Source organism: Phoxinus phoxinus (assembly GCF_949152265.1).
Source record: "Phoxinus phoxinus genome assembly, chromosome: 17".
Lineage (NCBI taxonomy): Eukaryota > Metazoa > Chordata > Actinopteri > Cypriniformes > Leuciscidae > Phoxinus > Phoxinus phoxinus.
In genome coordinates this window covers 1,067,972-1,082,352 of record NC_136892.1, presented here as the reverse complement: position 1 = coordinate 1,082,352, position 14,381 = coordinate 1,067,972, and the positions used below count along the sequence as shown (strand labels likewise).

The window sequence follows — 14,381 nt, the reverse complement described above, 5'->3', positions numbered from 1 at the left end:
TATGTTCTTAATATTATAAATATTTGTATGTGCATTTCCATTCCTGTGTGTGTGTGTGAGAGTGAACGGGACTTTTATTTTGGCCTGGCGATGTGACGTCATAAAGCAGCGCCGCACTCCAGCTTCTGTTGTGTTGTGGTTCACCTGAAGAAAGGTTTGTGGTTTTACGCATTTAATGTGTTTAAATGAATGGAAGCTGTTCAATCAATTTAATCGTTTTTACAAGCTATGTAAAATAAATAAATTATTATTAAATGTAACATTGTAATGCTTCATGTAACAGTTGTGAACGTTATTTTTCGTGAATCGAGTATCTTATGAGTAACAGAAAAAGGTGCGTCTCATTTCGCTCTCGATATCGTCTGTCAGTTTATCGTATACATGAATTCGGTCACTGGCAAGTAACGTTGGTGATGATGAGAGAATGAAATGTAGCTTTTCCAAACTCGATTGAACCAAATGATTCACAAAAATGATTCAGTGGATCGAATCGTTCGGATCGCTGTACGCTGACGACTCCTGCTGGTCAGAACAGTGTAAATGCAACGAGAACACAAACATGAATAATGTAAACTTTTACAAACCAAATGAAAATGGTTTCATGGAAGTGTAATCTATTAAATGTTAGCAACTAAAACAATAATAAATACCATAACTAAATACAAAGTGTCTATATAATGTGTGTTCTTTTATTAATTTGTAGTGCTAGTTTTGAGTATTTTTTGGCTAATAAATCCTATTTAAGTCCATTAGCTGCCAGTGTGCTGACCACTGAACTAGGGAGCTGAGCTGACCCTTTTATTCACCCTGAAATAAAATGATTTTATCTTTTTGACCTTAAATACAGAGTCAAAACACAGAAAAGCTCCTGGTGAAGCGACTGAGATCCACGTGACGTAGGCAACGTGTAAGATGGCGTTGATTAAAGAGGAGAGTGAAGACATGAGGATTGAAGTGAAGCAAGAAGACACTGAGGAACAAGCAGGTTAGTTCAATTCTCAGAGATGGCATGTACATTTTCTCGTTTCACTCGGGTGTTTTTGTACCCTGTCTTCCCTCTTGCAGCTTTCTCTCTTTTCCTTTTTTGAAAGTCTGATTTCGACTCAGTAAGTGACCAATCACAGGTTGTGTTATTCTGCACCTCTGGCTGAACGTTTGTTTCCTAACTGTGGAGGAGTCAAGAAGATGAGGAAAATCTAGAGCGATGTTCTATTCGTTTCCTAGCAATAGCACGTTGAATGAAATAATATTTTTTATTTATATGAGAAAAAAAAGAGACTAAGAAGAACTGTAGGCGCTAGGTTCAGTTCCCGCACGCTGTATGAGCAGCGGCTTTGCACGTATACCGAAAGGAGTTTTGTTGCTTATTGCTCTTGAATGGTTTAAAATCACTTGTTTTTAAACCGCATGGCTTAAAACGCATTATATCAATAAGTGGCAACGTCACATGAGCGTAACCGCAATAGAGACGACAATCCAAAATCTCTACCGGTGAAACGTGTATACCGGTATATCGCCTAACCCTAATCGCAACTAAAGCCCCTCAGCTGGAGAAACACTGTGCCTCCATAGCGCTCTCAAGCGCCACCAGCTGGCCGTTTTCAGAAGAGCACCAGGCTGGCTAAAAACACTCTGGTGGACACATGATAATTTAAAGGGGTGGTTGATTATGATTTGACTTTTCTAACTTCTAACTGTAGTTAGTGTGTAATGTTGTGTTTGAACATAAACAACATCTGCAAAGTTACAACGCTCAAAGTTCAGAGCAAAGGGAGATATTTGCTTTTACAGAAATCGCTTTTTAAGGACTACAACAAACGGCTGGTAGGAACTACATGACATTCCTCCCGGGTTAGTGACATCACCAACCCTAAAAACACCAACCCCAGAAGACGATTTATACATTATCATGACAGAATATGCTAATTAATGACTAGAAGATATATAAAAATCCATCAACTAACCATTCAGAAATGTCCCGTTGCTTCTACATGTTGTCACTTCTTCTTGAGTCTCTCCATCTTTGTCTGACTCCGGTTTGAATATAAAAGGACACGAGCTCTTGAAGCTCCGCCCCCTGTGCCGGGAGCAGCAGCTCATTTGCATTTAAAGGGACAGACACAAAAACGGTGCGTTTTTGCTCACCCTCAAAAAGTGACAATTTTAACATGCGATATAAATATATCTGTCAGTCTCTCCAGGATTTCGCAGGCCTTTTTTGTGATTGTTGCGGCCTAAAATGCCTGATGTTGCGGCCACTTTTTTAAAAAGTTGTGATGAAAGTTGCGATGTTCTTCGGCTTTGTTTTTATAGGTTAAAATGGCAAAGGTAGATAGATTTTTACTTAAAGTGCTCACATTATGCTTTTTGCCTTTTTCCCTTTCCTTTATTGTGTTATATATCTTTTTTTGTGTATGTTATAGGTTTACAAAGTGAAAAAGCCCAAAGTCCAACCCAAAGGGACTTATCATGTCCCACAGAAAACACTGTTCACCATCTGCTCAATTGTAGTCCAGCCTTTACTTCAGAGACAAATGTGCTCACTTTGTAACACACGTTATAATGCTCGCCTAGCTGCAAACATAATGTTGTATACGTAACTTTGAAATGTGTTTTACCTATATTGATACCAATGTGAATCAGCAAAAATGGAAATGTCACTTTTTTTAGAATATTCTATTTTAAAGATATTTGATAAAATACACAAAAAGGTTTACGGGTGTTTATTTTAAAGTGACCAAACAATGTTTTTTTTATTGTTTTGCATATTCACATTTTTATAAATGCCACCTCTGATGCAGATTCTGTGTTCTCTGCAGTGGGACAACATTTTGTTTTGTTGATACTAGTCAATTTGATCTGTGAAAGCCATATGGTGACTTAAAATGTATAGAATGTGACATGAAAGATGACAGTTAGGGGGAAATTGCCTTTATAAATGTAAAAAAAAATGCAATGAGAATCCAGTCAAGATTATTGGTTCAGAATAAATGACTTTTACAACACAATTTAACACTTTACGGAAGTAGTTAGTTATTGCACCACCACAGGATTTTATAAGGGTAGAGATTTTATTATAATATTCAATGTAGCTTATATGAGTGAGCCGCTGCATGAGGAAAGTGAGTCGCCCGTTGTGTGAGGAGAGTGAGCCGCCCGTTGTGTGAGGAGAGTGAGGAGAGTGAGCCGCCCGTTGTGTGAGGAGAGTGAGCCGCCCGTTGTGTGAGGAGAGTGAGCCGCCCGTTGTGTGAGGAGAGTGAGCCGCCCGTTGTGTGAGGAGAGTGAGCCGCCCGTTGTGTGAGGAGAGTGAGCCGCCCGTTGTGTGAGGAGAGTGAGGAGAGTGAGCCGCCCGTTGTGTGAGGAGAGTGAGGAGAGTGAGCCGCCCGTTGTGTGAGGAGAGTGAGCCGCCCGTTGTGTGAGGAGAGTGAGCCGCCCGTTGTGTGAGGAGAGTGAGCCGCCCGTTGTGTGAGGAGAGTGAGCCGCCCGTTGTGTGAGGAGAGTGAGCCGCCCGTTGTGTGAGGAGAGTGAGCCGCCCGTTGTGTGAGGAGAGTGAGCCGCCCGTTGTGTGAGGAGAGTGAGCCGCCCGTTGTGTGAGGAGAGTGAGCCGCCCGTTGTGTGAGGAGAGTGAGGAGAGTGAGCCGCCCGTTGTGTGAGGAGAGTGAGGAGAGTGAGCCGCCCGTTGTGTGAGGAGAGTGAGGAGAGTGAGCCGCCCGTTGTGTGAGGAGAGTGAGGAGAGTGAGCCGCCCGTTGTGTGAGGAGAGTGAGCCGCCCGTTGTGTGAGAGTGAGCCGCCCGTTGTGTGAGGAGAGTGAGGAGAGTGAGCCGCCCGTTGTGTGAGGAGAGTGAGGAGAGTGAGCCGCCCGTTGTGTGAGGAGAGTGAGGAGAGTGAGCCGCCCGTTGTGTGAGAGTGAGCCGCCCGTTGTGTGAGAGTGAGCCGCCCGTTGTGTGAGAGTGAGGAGAGTGAGCCGCCCGTTGTGTGAGGAGAGTGAGCCGCCCGTTGTGTGAGGAGAGTGAGGAGAGTGAGCCGCCCGTTGTGTGAGGAGAGTGAGCCGCCCGTTGTGTGAGGAGAGTGAGCCGCCCGTTGTGTGAGGAGAGTGAGCCGCCCGTTGTGTGAGGAGAGTGAGCCGCCCGTTGTGTGAGGAGAGTGAGCCGCCCGTTGTGTGAGGAGAGTGAGCCGCCCGTTGTGTGAGGAGAGTGAGCCGCCCGTTGTGTGAGGAGAGTGAGCCGCCCGTTGTGTGAGGAGAGTGAGCCGCCCGTTGTGTGAGGAGAGTGAGCCGCCCGTTGTGTGAGGAGAGTGAGGAGAGTGAGCCGCCCGTTGTGTGAGGAGAGTGAGGAGAGTGAGCCGCCCGTTGTGTGAGGAGAGTGAGGAGAGTGAGCCGCCCGTTGTGTGAGGAGAGTGAGGAGAGTGAGCCGCCCGTTGTGTGAGGAGAGTGAGGAGAGTGAGCCGCCCGTTGTGTGAGGAGAGTGAGCCGCCCGTTGTGTGAGAGTGAGCCGCCCGTTGTGTGAGGAGAGTGAGGAGAGTGAGCCGCCCGTTGTGTGAGGAGAGTGAGGAGAGTGAGCCGCCCGTTGTGTGAGGAGAGTGAGGAGAGTGAGCCGCCCGTTGTGTGAGAGTGAGCCGCCCGTTGTGTGAGAGTGAGCCGCCCGTTGTGTGAGAGTGAGGAGAGTGAGCCGCCCGTTGTGTGAGGAGAGTGAGCCGCCCGTTGTGTGAGGAGAGTGAGGAGAGTGAGCCGCCCGTTGTGTGAGGAGAGTGAGCCGCCCGTTGTGAGGAGAGTGAGGAGAGTGAGCCGCCCGTTGTGTGAGGAGAGTGAGCCGCCCGTTGTGTGAGGAGAGTGAGGAGAGTGAGCCGCCCGTTGTGTGAGAGTGAGCCGCCTGTTGTGTGAGGAGAGTGAGGAGAGTGAGCCGCCCGTTGTGTGAGGAGAGTGAGGAGAGTGAGCCGCTCGTTGTGTGAGGAGAGTGAGGAGAGTGAGCCGCCCGTTGTGTGAGGAGAGTGAGGAGAGTGAGCCGCCCGTTGTGTGAGGAGAGTGAGGAGAGTGAGCCGCTCGTTGTGTGAGGAGAGTGAGCCGCCCGTTGTGTGAGGAGAGTGAGGAGAGTGAGCCGCCCGTTGTGTGAGAGTGAGCCGCCTGTTGTGTGAGGAGAGTGAGGAGAGTGAGCCGCCCGTTGTGTGAGGAGAGTGAGCCGCCCGTTGTGTGAGGAGAGTGAGGAGAGTGAGCCGCTCGTTGTGTGAGGAGAGTGAGCCGCCCGTTGTGTGAGGAGAGTGAGCCGCCCGTTGTGTGAGGAGAGTGAGCCGCCCGTTGTGTGAGGAGAGTGAGCCGCCCGTTGTGTGAGGAGAGTGAGCCGCCCGTTGTGTGAGGAGAGTGAGCCGCCCGTTGTGTGAGGAGAGTGAGCCGCCCGTTGTGTGAGGAGAGTGAGCCGCCCGTTGTGTGAGGAGAGTGAGCCGCCCGTTGTGTGAGGAGAGTGAGCCGCCCGTTGTGTGAGGAGAGTGAGCCGCCCGTTGTGTGAGGAGAGTGAGCCGCCCGTTGTGTGAGGAGAGTGAGCCGCTGCGTGAGGAAAGTGGACAACGTTTTGCTGGAGACCGCGATGATTGGTCAAAGTTGCAGAAAAGTTGCGGTGATTGGTCAAAATTGCAAGTTGCACTGAATTCACGGGGATTTGTTGAAGTTGCATTAATAGTTGCGATCGCAACATCGCTAAATCCTGGAGGGACTGATCTGTGGGGTATTTTGAGCTAAAACTTCACATACACACTCTGGGGACATCAGAGACTTATTTTACATCTTGTAAAAAGGGCATTACACCACCCCTTTAACATTTATTGTTCGGCATATATGGCCTATTAGTCTCTTTTGCATTTATGCAATATACTGGAGCCAAACCTGAGAAAGGAATCCAGAAGGATCCACAGCGTTCCTGAACACGTAATTTGCGTAGTTGTAATTCATAGGTGGGAATTATGTTAATTGTGAATGAGTGTGCACATGTCCTATTTACGAATGATAGGAATTCATTAACATACACATGTTTAACAAGCAAATCTGATGTTTACAAAGCATTTGTGAATCCGGAAGAGATTTTTCAGGAAGGTCCGTTTTATGTGCAAATAACTCTGAATTTACTAATATATTCACAAAAAAAAGTTCATGAATGAGGCCCAATGTCTTTCGTTTGATTTGAATGTAGCAAATGCTGTTGTCAGTAATGGTTTATATTCTGTGCAGTCCATCTTAAGACTGAAATAATGCCAGCAGTGGTCAGTGTGTGTCTTGTAGTAGAAGTCCATCCTAACATTGGCTTGTTGGCGGTTGCAGCTCAACTCTAACTCAGGGATGGGATTTTTCCGTATTTATACATCCATCCATCCATTTTCTTCCACTTATCCGGGGCCGGGTCGCGGGGGCAGCAGTCTAAGCAGAGATGCACAGACTTCCCTCTCCCTAGACACTTCCTCCAGCTCTTCCGGGGGGACACCGAGGCGTTCCCATGCCAGCCGGGAGACATAGTCCCTCCAGCGTGTCCTAGGTCTTCCCTGAGGTCTGCACCGATCCGTCTGTCAATCTCCCGTTCCATCCTTCCCTCACTCGTGACCAAGACCCCAAGATACTTAAACTCCTCCACTTGAGGCAGGAACTCTTCACCAACCTGAAGTGGGCAGGCCACCCTTTTCCGACTGAGGACCATGGCCTCGGATTTGGAGGGGCTGATTCTCATCCCAGCCGCTTCACACTCAGCTGCAAACCGTCCCTGTGCATGCTGAAGGTCCTGGTTTGAAGGGGCCAGCACGACAACATCGTCCACAAAGAGCAGAGACGAAATCGTGTGGTCCCCAAACCCGACACCCTCCGGCCCCTGGCTGCGCCTAGAAATTCTGTCCATAAAAATTATGAACAGAACCGGCGACAAAGGGCAGCCCTGCCGGAGTCCAACATGCACCGGGAACAAGTCTGACTTACTGCCGGCAATGCGAACCAAGCTCCTGCTCCTGTCGTATAGGGACTGGACAGCCCTTGGCAAAGAACCCCGGACCCCATACTCCCGGAGCACCCTCCACAGGACGCCTCGAGGGACACAATCGAATGCCTTCTCCAAATCCACAAAGCATTTTGTGGCAAATCACTTCTGGGGAGGCTGTAAGTGTCCAAGACATACAGCCGGAGGTCAGATGAAACGACCACAAAGTCGATCATCGACCTACGGCCTAGGGTGTCCTGGTGCCAAGTGCACTGGTGGATACCCTTATGCTTGAACATGGTGTTCGTTATGGACAAACTGTAACTTGCACAGAAGTCCAATAACTGAACACAAAGCACATTTGGATTGGTTGGGCAAACTCCCATGAACCCTCCAGCACCCTAGAGAGGGTATAGAGCTGGTCCAGTGTTCCACGGCCGGGACGAAAACCGCACTGTTCCTCCTGAATCCGAGGTTCTACTATCGGCTGTATTCTCCTCTCCAGTACCCTGGCATAGACTTTCCCGGGGAGGCTGAGAAGTGTGATCCCCCTGTAGTTGGAACACACCCTCCGGTCCCCCTTCTTGGGACCACCACCCCGGTCTGCAATCCCAGAGGTACTGTCCCCGACTGCCACGCGATGCTGCAGAGATAGCCCCGCAACATCCAGAGACTTGAGGTACTCAGGGCGGATCTCATCCACCCCCGGTGCCTTGCCACCGAGGAGTTTCTTGACTACCTCGTGACTTCAGCTTGGGTGATGGACGAGTCCACCTCTGAGCCCTCAGCCTCTGCTTCCTCAATGGAAGATGTGACGGCAGGATTGAGGAGATCCTCGAAGTATTCCTTCCACCGTCCAACGACATCCTCAGTTGAGGTCAACAGCTGCCCACCTCCACTGTAAACAGCGTTGGTGGGGGACTTCTTCCCTCTCCTGAGGCGCCGGACGGTTTGCCAGAATCTCTACGAGGCCAGCCGGTAGTTCTTCTCCATGGCCTCACCGAACTCCTCCCAGGCCCGAGTTTTTGCCTCCACAACCAGCTGGGCTGCACTCCGCTTGGCCTGCCGGTACCTGCCAGCTGCCTCAGGAGTCCCACAAGCCAACCAGGCCCGATAGGACTCCTCCTTCAGCTTGACGGCATCCCTTACTTCCGGTGTCCACCACCAGGTTCGGGGATTGCCGCCTCGACAGGCACCAGAGACCTTACGGCCACAGCTCCGAGAGGCTGCGTCAACAATGGAGGAGGAGAACATGGTCCACTCGGACTCAATATCTCTAGCCTCCCTCGGGATCCGGTCGAAGCTCCGCCGGAGGTGGGAGTTGACTACCAACTAACCACCAGGTGGTGGCCGTTCCTCCCAATCACGCCCCTCCAGGTGTCACTGTCGCTGCCCACGTGGGCGTTGAAGTCTCCCAGTAGAACGACAGAGTCCCCAGTCAGAGCACTTTCCAGCACCCCTCCTAAAGACCCCAGGAAGGCCGGGTACTCTACACTGCCGTTTGGCCCGTAGGCACACACGACAGTGAGAGACCTATCCCCAACCCGTAGGCGCAGGGATACGACCCTCTCGTTCAACGGGGTACACTCCAACACATGGTGGCTGAGCTGGGGGGCTATGAGGAAACCCACACCAGCCCGCCGCCTCTCACCATGGGCAACTCCAGAGTGGTGAAGAGTCCATCCTCTCTCAAGGAGTGTGGTTCCAGAGGCCAAGCCGTGCGTAGAGGTGATCCCAACAATTTTTAGTTGGAACCTCTCAACCTCACGCACAATCTCCGGCTCCTTCCCCGCCAGCGAGGTGACGTTCCACATCCCTAGAGCTAGTTTCCGTGTCCAGGGATCGGGTTGTCAAGACCCCCGCCTTCGACTGCCGCCCGATCCTCTAAGCACCGGCCCCTTATGTTCCCTCCTGCAGGTGGTGAGCCCACGGGAAGGTGGCCCCGCGTCGCTCCTTCGGGCTGAGCCCGGCCGGACCCCGTGGGGGGAGGCCCGGTCACCAGGCGCTCGCATACGAGCCCCAACCCCGGGCCTGGCTCCAGGGTAGGGCCCCGGCTGCGCCATGCCGGGCGACTTCGCAGTTCTTATTTTGGGGTCCATCATAGGGGTTTTGAAACGCTCTTTGTCTGACCCGTCGCCTAGGACCTGTTTGCCTTAGGAAGCCCTACCAGGGGCATATAGCTCCTAGGGTCATTCGTGTACTCAAACCCTTCCACCGCGTTAAGGCGGCAGTTCAAGCAGGGGGATAAATATATCGTATTTATAAAAAAAATTATATTTTCCGACCTGAAAAGTATGACCCATGAATTAGGAGGACTGTATGAAGATTGAAATCGTAAAATGGATGATTACTAAACAAACTGCAAAATGCATTTCGAGGATATGAAACAGGGTTACTTGGCATTTGGCTGGTATGAATTTTAACAATAAATGCTTGTGAAAACGGTTTATGGCTTAGTGCGATTATCAAATCGCAAAGGCTGTGATTTGAGCCATGATCTGAGGGTCCATGCCAAATTTGGGATTAGCACCACCTACAGGTCCTGAGATCTGAAAAAATGGCTCCAGTATGCCATTACGCCATTTTGAAATGTCATAAATTGCAATATCTTTTAACATATTGACATATTGCCACAAGATTTGGCAGGGATCATCGACAGCATGTCCTGATGGTACCTGAGAATTTTGAACACAGCGCTACCTAGTGTTCCAGAGATACAAGGATTTTTGCAACTTAAAAACAATGTTGATTTTTTTTTCTTCTCTATGTCATAATGTTCATTGGTTTATGCAGATTCTGATGATATCTCATTTGTCATTTTCCATCAATGTGCCTATCGGCCATATTGAGATAAATTAAAAACTGTTTTTTTCTGTCACTCCTTCAACAAATTTTGTCCAATATTCTCCCTAAGTCTTATAAGATGATCTTTGGACCGAGCTGCACAGAAATGACTGAATGGATTTTTTATACTTGCTACCGATCCGTAGAAATACGAAGTTGACAGTGCCTGTGTTTGTTGTCTTATGCTCGTTAGGATAGCATGTTAATTCCATGTGTGGCTTTCATGAACAATATTAGCCTAGATGGCATCAATTAAATTTAAATCACAGACAGAGCTCGAGAACTGTTTTTCAATCGTTCAATTTAATTGAAGAAATGTACTAGTTATCCCGTCTTTTATATCATTAATACACTCTGCTATCTTAGAGAGTTGGGCAGTTTTGTCAGGTTGTGAGGAAATATAAAACGGGGTATTATTAGCATAAGAGTGAGAATATATCTTTTAGGGGAAGTACAAAAAGAAAAGCAGAGGACCTAATACTGAGCCCTGTGGCACTCCATACTTGTGTTTGAAGAGACGTCTCTTCATTTACATCAGGACTGGGCATCTCTGGCCCACTCAGATCCACTTTCTTGAAGAGTTTAGATCCACTTTGCAGAATTGCAGTGTTGCTGAAAACTATCTTTTAGTTAATATAATTTATTTTATTACACTTGTCTGGTAGATTAGTCAGGTGGCATTCTTCCTTCAATCTACATCATTTCTATTTGTTCAACCAGCTTTGATTGTTTTTGTAATTTCATGGTGAAATTCCTGACTGGTGAGGTAATTGAAGTAAGATTTCATCTGACACTTACCTTAAGAAGTGTGGCCAAAAGTCACAATATTAATTTGGTGCCACTTGTGAAACTCATACATAACAGCTGTCTTGTGTGAGAAAAAGTAAAATCATTTACAGCGTATAGGATCTAACATACATGGTTAATAATATTTATGTATTTTTATGTTTGATGGTTTGTGCCATTAAACCATGGTTAAATTGTATTTGTTTTATTGTTTTTTTTGCCTTAGACCTGATGGCGCTGAAAGAGGAGAGTCAAGGACTGAATGAAATGCATCATGAATTCATTACTGGAGAAAAATCATTTAGTTGCTCACAGACTGAAAAGACTTCACGAGCAAGAGCTCAAAAGGCCCCAAATATACAGCATTTTACCTGCCAACAGTGTGGAAAAAGTTTCAACAGAAAATCAAACCTTAATTCTCATATGAGAATTCACACTGGAGAGAGGCCTTACACATGCGCTCAATGTGGAATAAGTTTCACTCAAAAAGTAATCCTTGACAGGCACATTAGAATTCACTCTGGAGAGAAGCCTTTCTCCTGCAAACTGTGCGGATACAGTTTCATTCGAAAAGGATGCCTAAAAAGCCACATGAGAATTCATACTGGAGAGAAGCCATTCATCTGCAATCTGTGTGGAAAGAGTTTCATTCAGAAAGGAAACCATGAAATCCACATGAGAATTCACTCTGGAGAGAAGCCTTTCATCTGCAATCTGTGTGGGAATAGTTTCCTTCGGAAAGGAAGCCTTCAAATCCACATGAGAATTCATACTGGAGAGAAACCTTTCACATGCCATCAATGTGGAAGCAGTTTTACACAGAAACCAACTTTTAAATCCCACATGAGAGTTCACACTGGAGAAAAGCCTTACATATGCCCTCAGTGTGGCAAGAGTTTCGCTGAAAAAGGAAACCTTAAAAAACACGAGACCATTCACACTGGATAGAAGCCGTTTGCATGTGATCAGTGTGGAAAGAGTTTCGAACATAAAGTATCCCTTAATTCCCACATGAAGATTCACATGTTGTGACCAATGTAATAAAACAATATACAGTATATTGCCATCACATATACAGATACACCTGAAAAGACATGCTTATGCGAGAACCTATTTTAGTACTTTGTATAGAAAGTGTTTAGAATGGCACTAGAAAATGCATATTTGTGAAATTGCGTTCATGCCTCAACTTCATGACCACTTCTTTATCACTTGACAGTCTCTCTTGCCACAGTTTAAAAAAATGTAGTGGTTGCGGGAAACAGCCTATAATTTTAAATGTATGAAGAATTCCCTCCATTCAATATATTGATACCTCAGAATCAAAATATTAGTATACTTTTGTTTTACTGTGAAATGCTACAATGTAAATGAAAGGTTATACATGAAATGATATAAACTATACAATGCAATCAAGTAATGTGGTGCAATATTCATTATTTCATTTAGTGAGAGCGACATCATTGCCTTCTGGTTCCTTTCAGGCTGGTAAGTGGTTTCCAAATGAAAGAGAGCAGCCAGAAAAATGGAGCGCAACTGGAAGAAAACAAAACTAGAGGTATTTCGTGTTGAATGAAAGGAGAGCTCGATTGCTTACAGAGAGGCTTTAAAAGCTGCTAGATCTGCTTATTTTTCAACCCTATTAGAGGAAAATAAACATAATCCTAGGTATTTATTTGAAACAGTGGCTAAACTAACGAAAAATAAAGCTTCAAACCCAGAAGTTTCCAAGCAGCACAGCAGTGACTTTATGAGCTTCTTCACTTATAAGATTGATAATATCAGGGACAAAATTATAACTATGCAACCGTCTAATACAGTATCGCATCAGGAAGTGCATTGTAGTCTCCCTGAGGGAAAATTCTATTAATTTGTTGCTATAGGAGAGGAAGAATTTTGCAAACTCGTTAATTCATCTAAATCGAAAACATGTATGTTAGACCCTATACCAACTAAGCTGCTGAAAGAGATGCTTCCAGAGGTCATAGATCCTCTTAATATCATTAATTTGTCTTTATCAATAGGATACTTACCAAAAACCTTTAAGCTAGCTATGATTAAACCGCTTGTTAAAAAAACGCAACTTGATCCTACAGAATTAGTCAACTACAGGCCGATCTCGAATCTGCCTTTTCTGTCAAAGATATTAGAAAAAGCAGTATCCTCACAACTGTGTTCCTTTCTAGAAAGAAATGATATCTGCAAGGATTTTCTCAAATGTTTTTTATTTTATTTTGAACAAATTTAAATTTAACAGACAAAAACAAAGAACAAAGCTCAGCACAACATAGATCTGGACAATATTCATAACATAAGACACAATACAAATAAAACTGGTTAATCTATAGCGATGCGATTCAATATAGATGCAACGGTAGAGTTGGTAAAGCGAAGATAAGGAGTCCAAATATTTAAGAATCGTCCTTTTGTGGAATGAAGAAGGCAAGTTAAGTATTCCAAAGGAAAAAGCTCCATGATGAGTTTATGCCAAGATGTTTTTTCAATCAGGATTTAGACCGTACCATAGTACTGAGACAGCTCTCGTTAGAGTCACAAATGATTTGCTCTTATCATCCGATCGTGGTTGTATCTCTCTATTAGTGTTACTGGATCTTAGTGCTGCATTTGACACCATTGACCACAACATCCTTTTAAATAGACTCGAACATTATGTTGGCATTAGTGGAATTGCACTAGCATGGTTTAAATCATACTTATCTGACCGTTATCAGTTTGTAGCAGTAAATGAAGAGATGTCTTATCAATCAGAAGTTCAGTATGGCGTACCACAAGGCTCAGTACTAGGACTGCTGCTGTTCACTCTGTATATGCTACCATTAGGAGATATCATTAGGAAACATGGAATTAGCTTTCACTGTTATGCTGTATATTTCTTCTAAACCTAACGAAACCTACCAATTCACAAAATTAACCAAATGCATAGCTGATATAAAAAAACTGGATGACTAGTAATTTCCTACAACTAAATTCTGAAAAAATCTGAGATTCTAATTATTGGACAAAAAACTTCCACACGTAATAACCTAGAGTACTGTCTAACACTTGATGGCTGCTCTGTTAAGTCTTCGTCGTCGGTTAGGAACCTGGGTGTGCTCTTTGATACCAATCTTTCATTTGAAAGTCATGTGTCTAGTATCTGTAAAACCGCTTTCTTCCATCTTAAAAATATATATAAATTACGCCATATGCTCTCAATGAATAATGCAGAACAATTAGTTGATGCGTTCATGAGCTCAAGGCTAGATTATTGAAATGCTCTTCTGGGTGGTTGCCCTGCACGCTTAACAAACAAACTACAGCTAGTTCAAAACGCAGCAGCTCGAGTTCTTACCAGAACCAGGAAGTATGCCCCATATTAGCCCCGTTCTGTCAACACTGCATTGGTTCCCTATTAAACATCGTATACATTTTAAAATATTGCTGATCACTTACAAAGCACTAAATGGTTTATCTCCGCAGTACTTGAGCGAGCTCTTAACGCATTATAGTCCTTCACGTCTATTGCGATCGCAAAATTCCGGCCAGTTAATAATACCTAGAATATCAAAATCGACTGCTGGCGGTAGATCCTTTTCCTATTTAGCACCAAAACTTTGGAACAGTCTTCCTACCATTGTCCGGGAAGCAGACACACTCTGTCAGTTCAAATCTAGATTAAAGACACATCTCTTTGACCTAGCATTCACATAAATGCATTATAGACTTCTATAACTCAATGTTAGGCTGCATAGATTAGGTCAGCCGGAACTGGGAACACTTCCCGTAAATCCTGATGTACTCGTTACA

The 14,381-nt window shown here is 45.7% G+C and overlaps 1 long non-coding RNA gene across 1 annotated transcript; it reads left to right on the top strand.

The window, feature by feature from the left end:
* On the top strand, positions 1-11,992 carry LOC306984630. Its single transcript, XR_013794574.1, has 3 exons — positions 1-154; positions 848-985; positions 10,801-11,992. It is a non-coding gene; the product is annotated as an uncharacterized lncRNA (long non-coding RNA).
* The last annotated feature ends 2,389 nt before the right edge of the window (positions 11,993-14,381 follow it).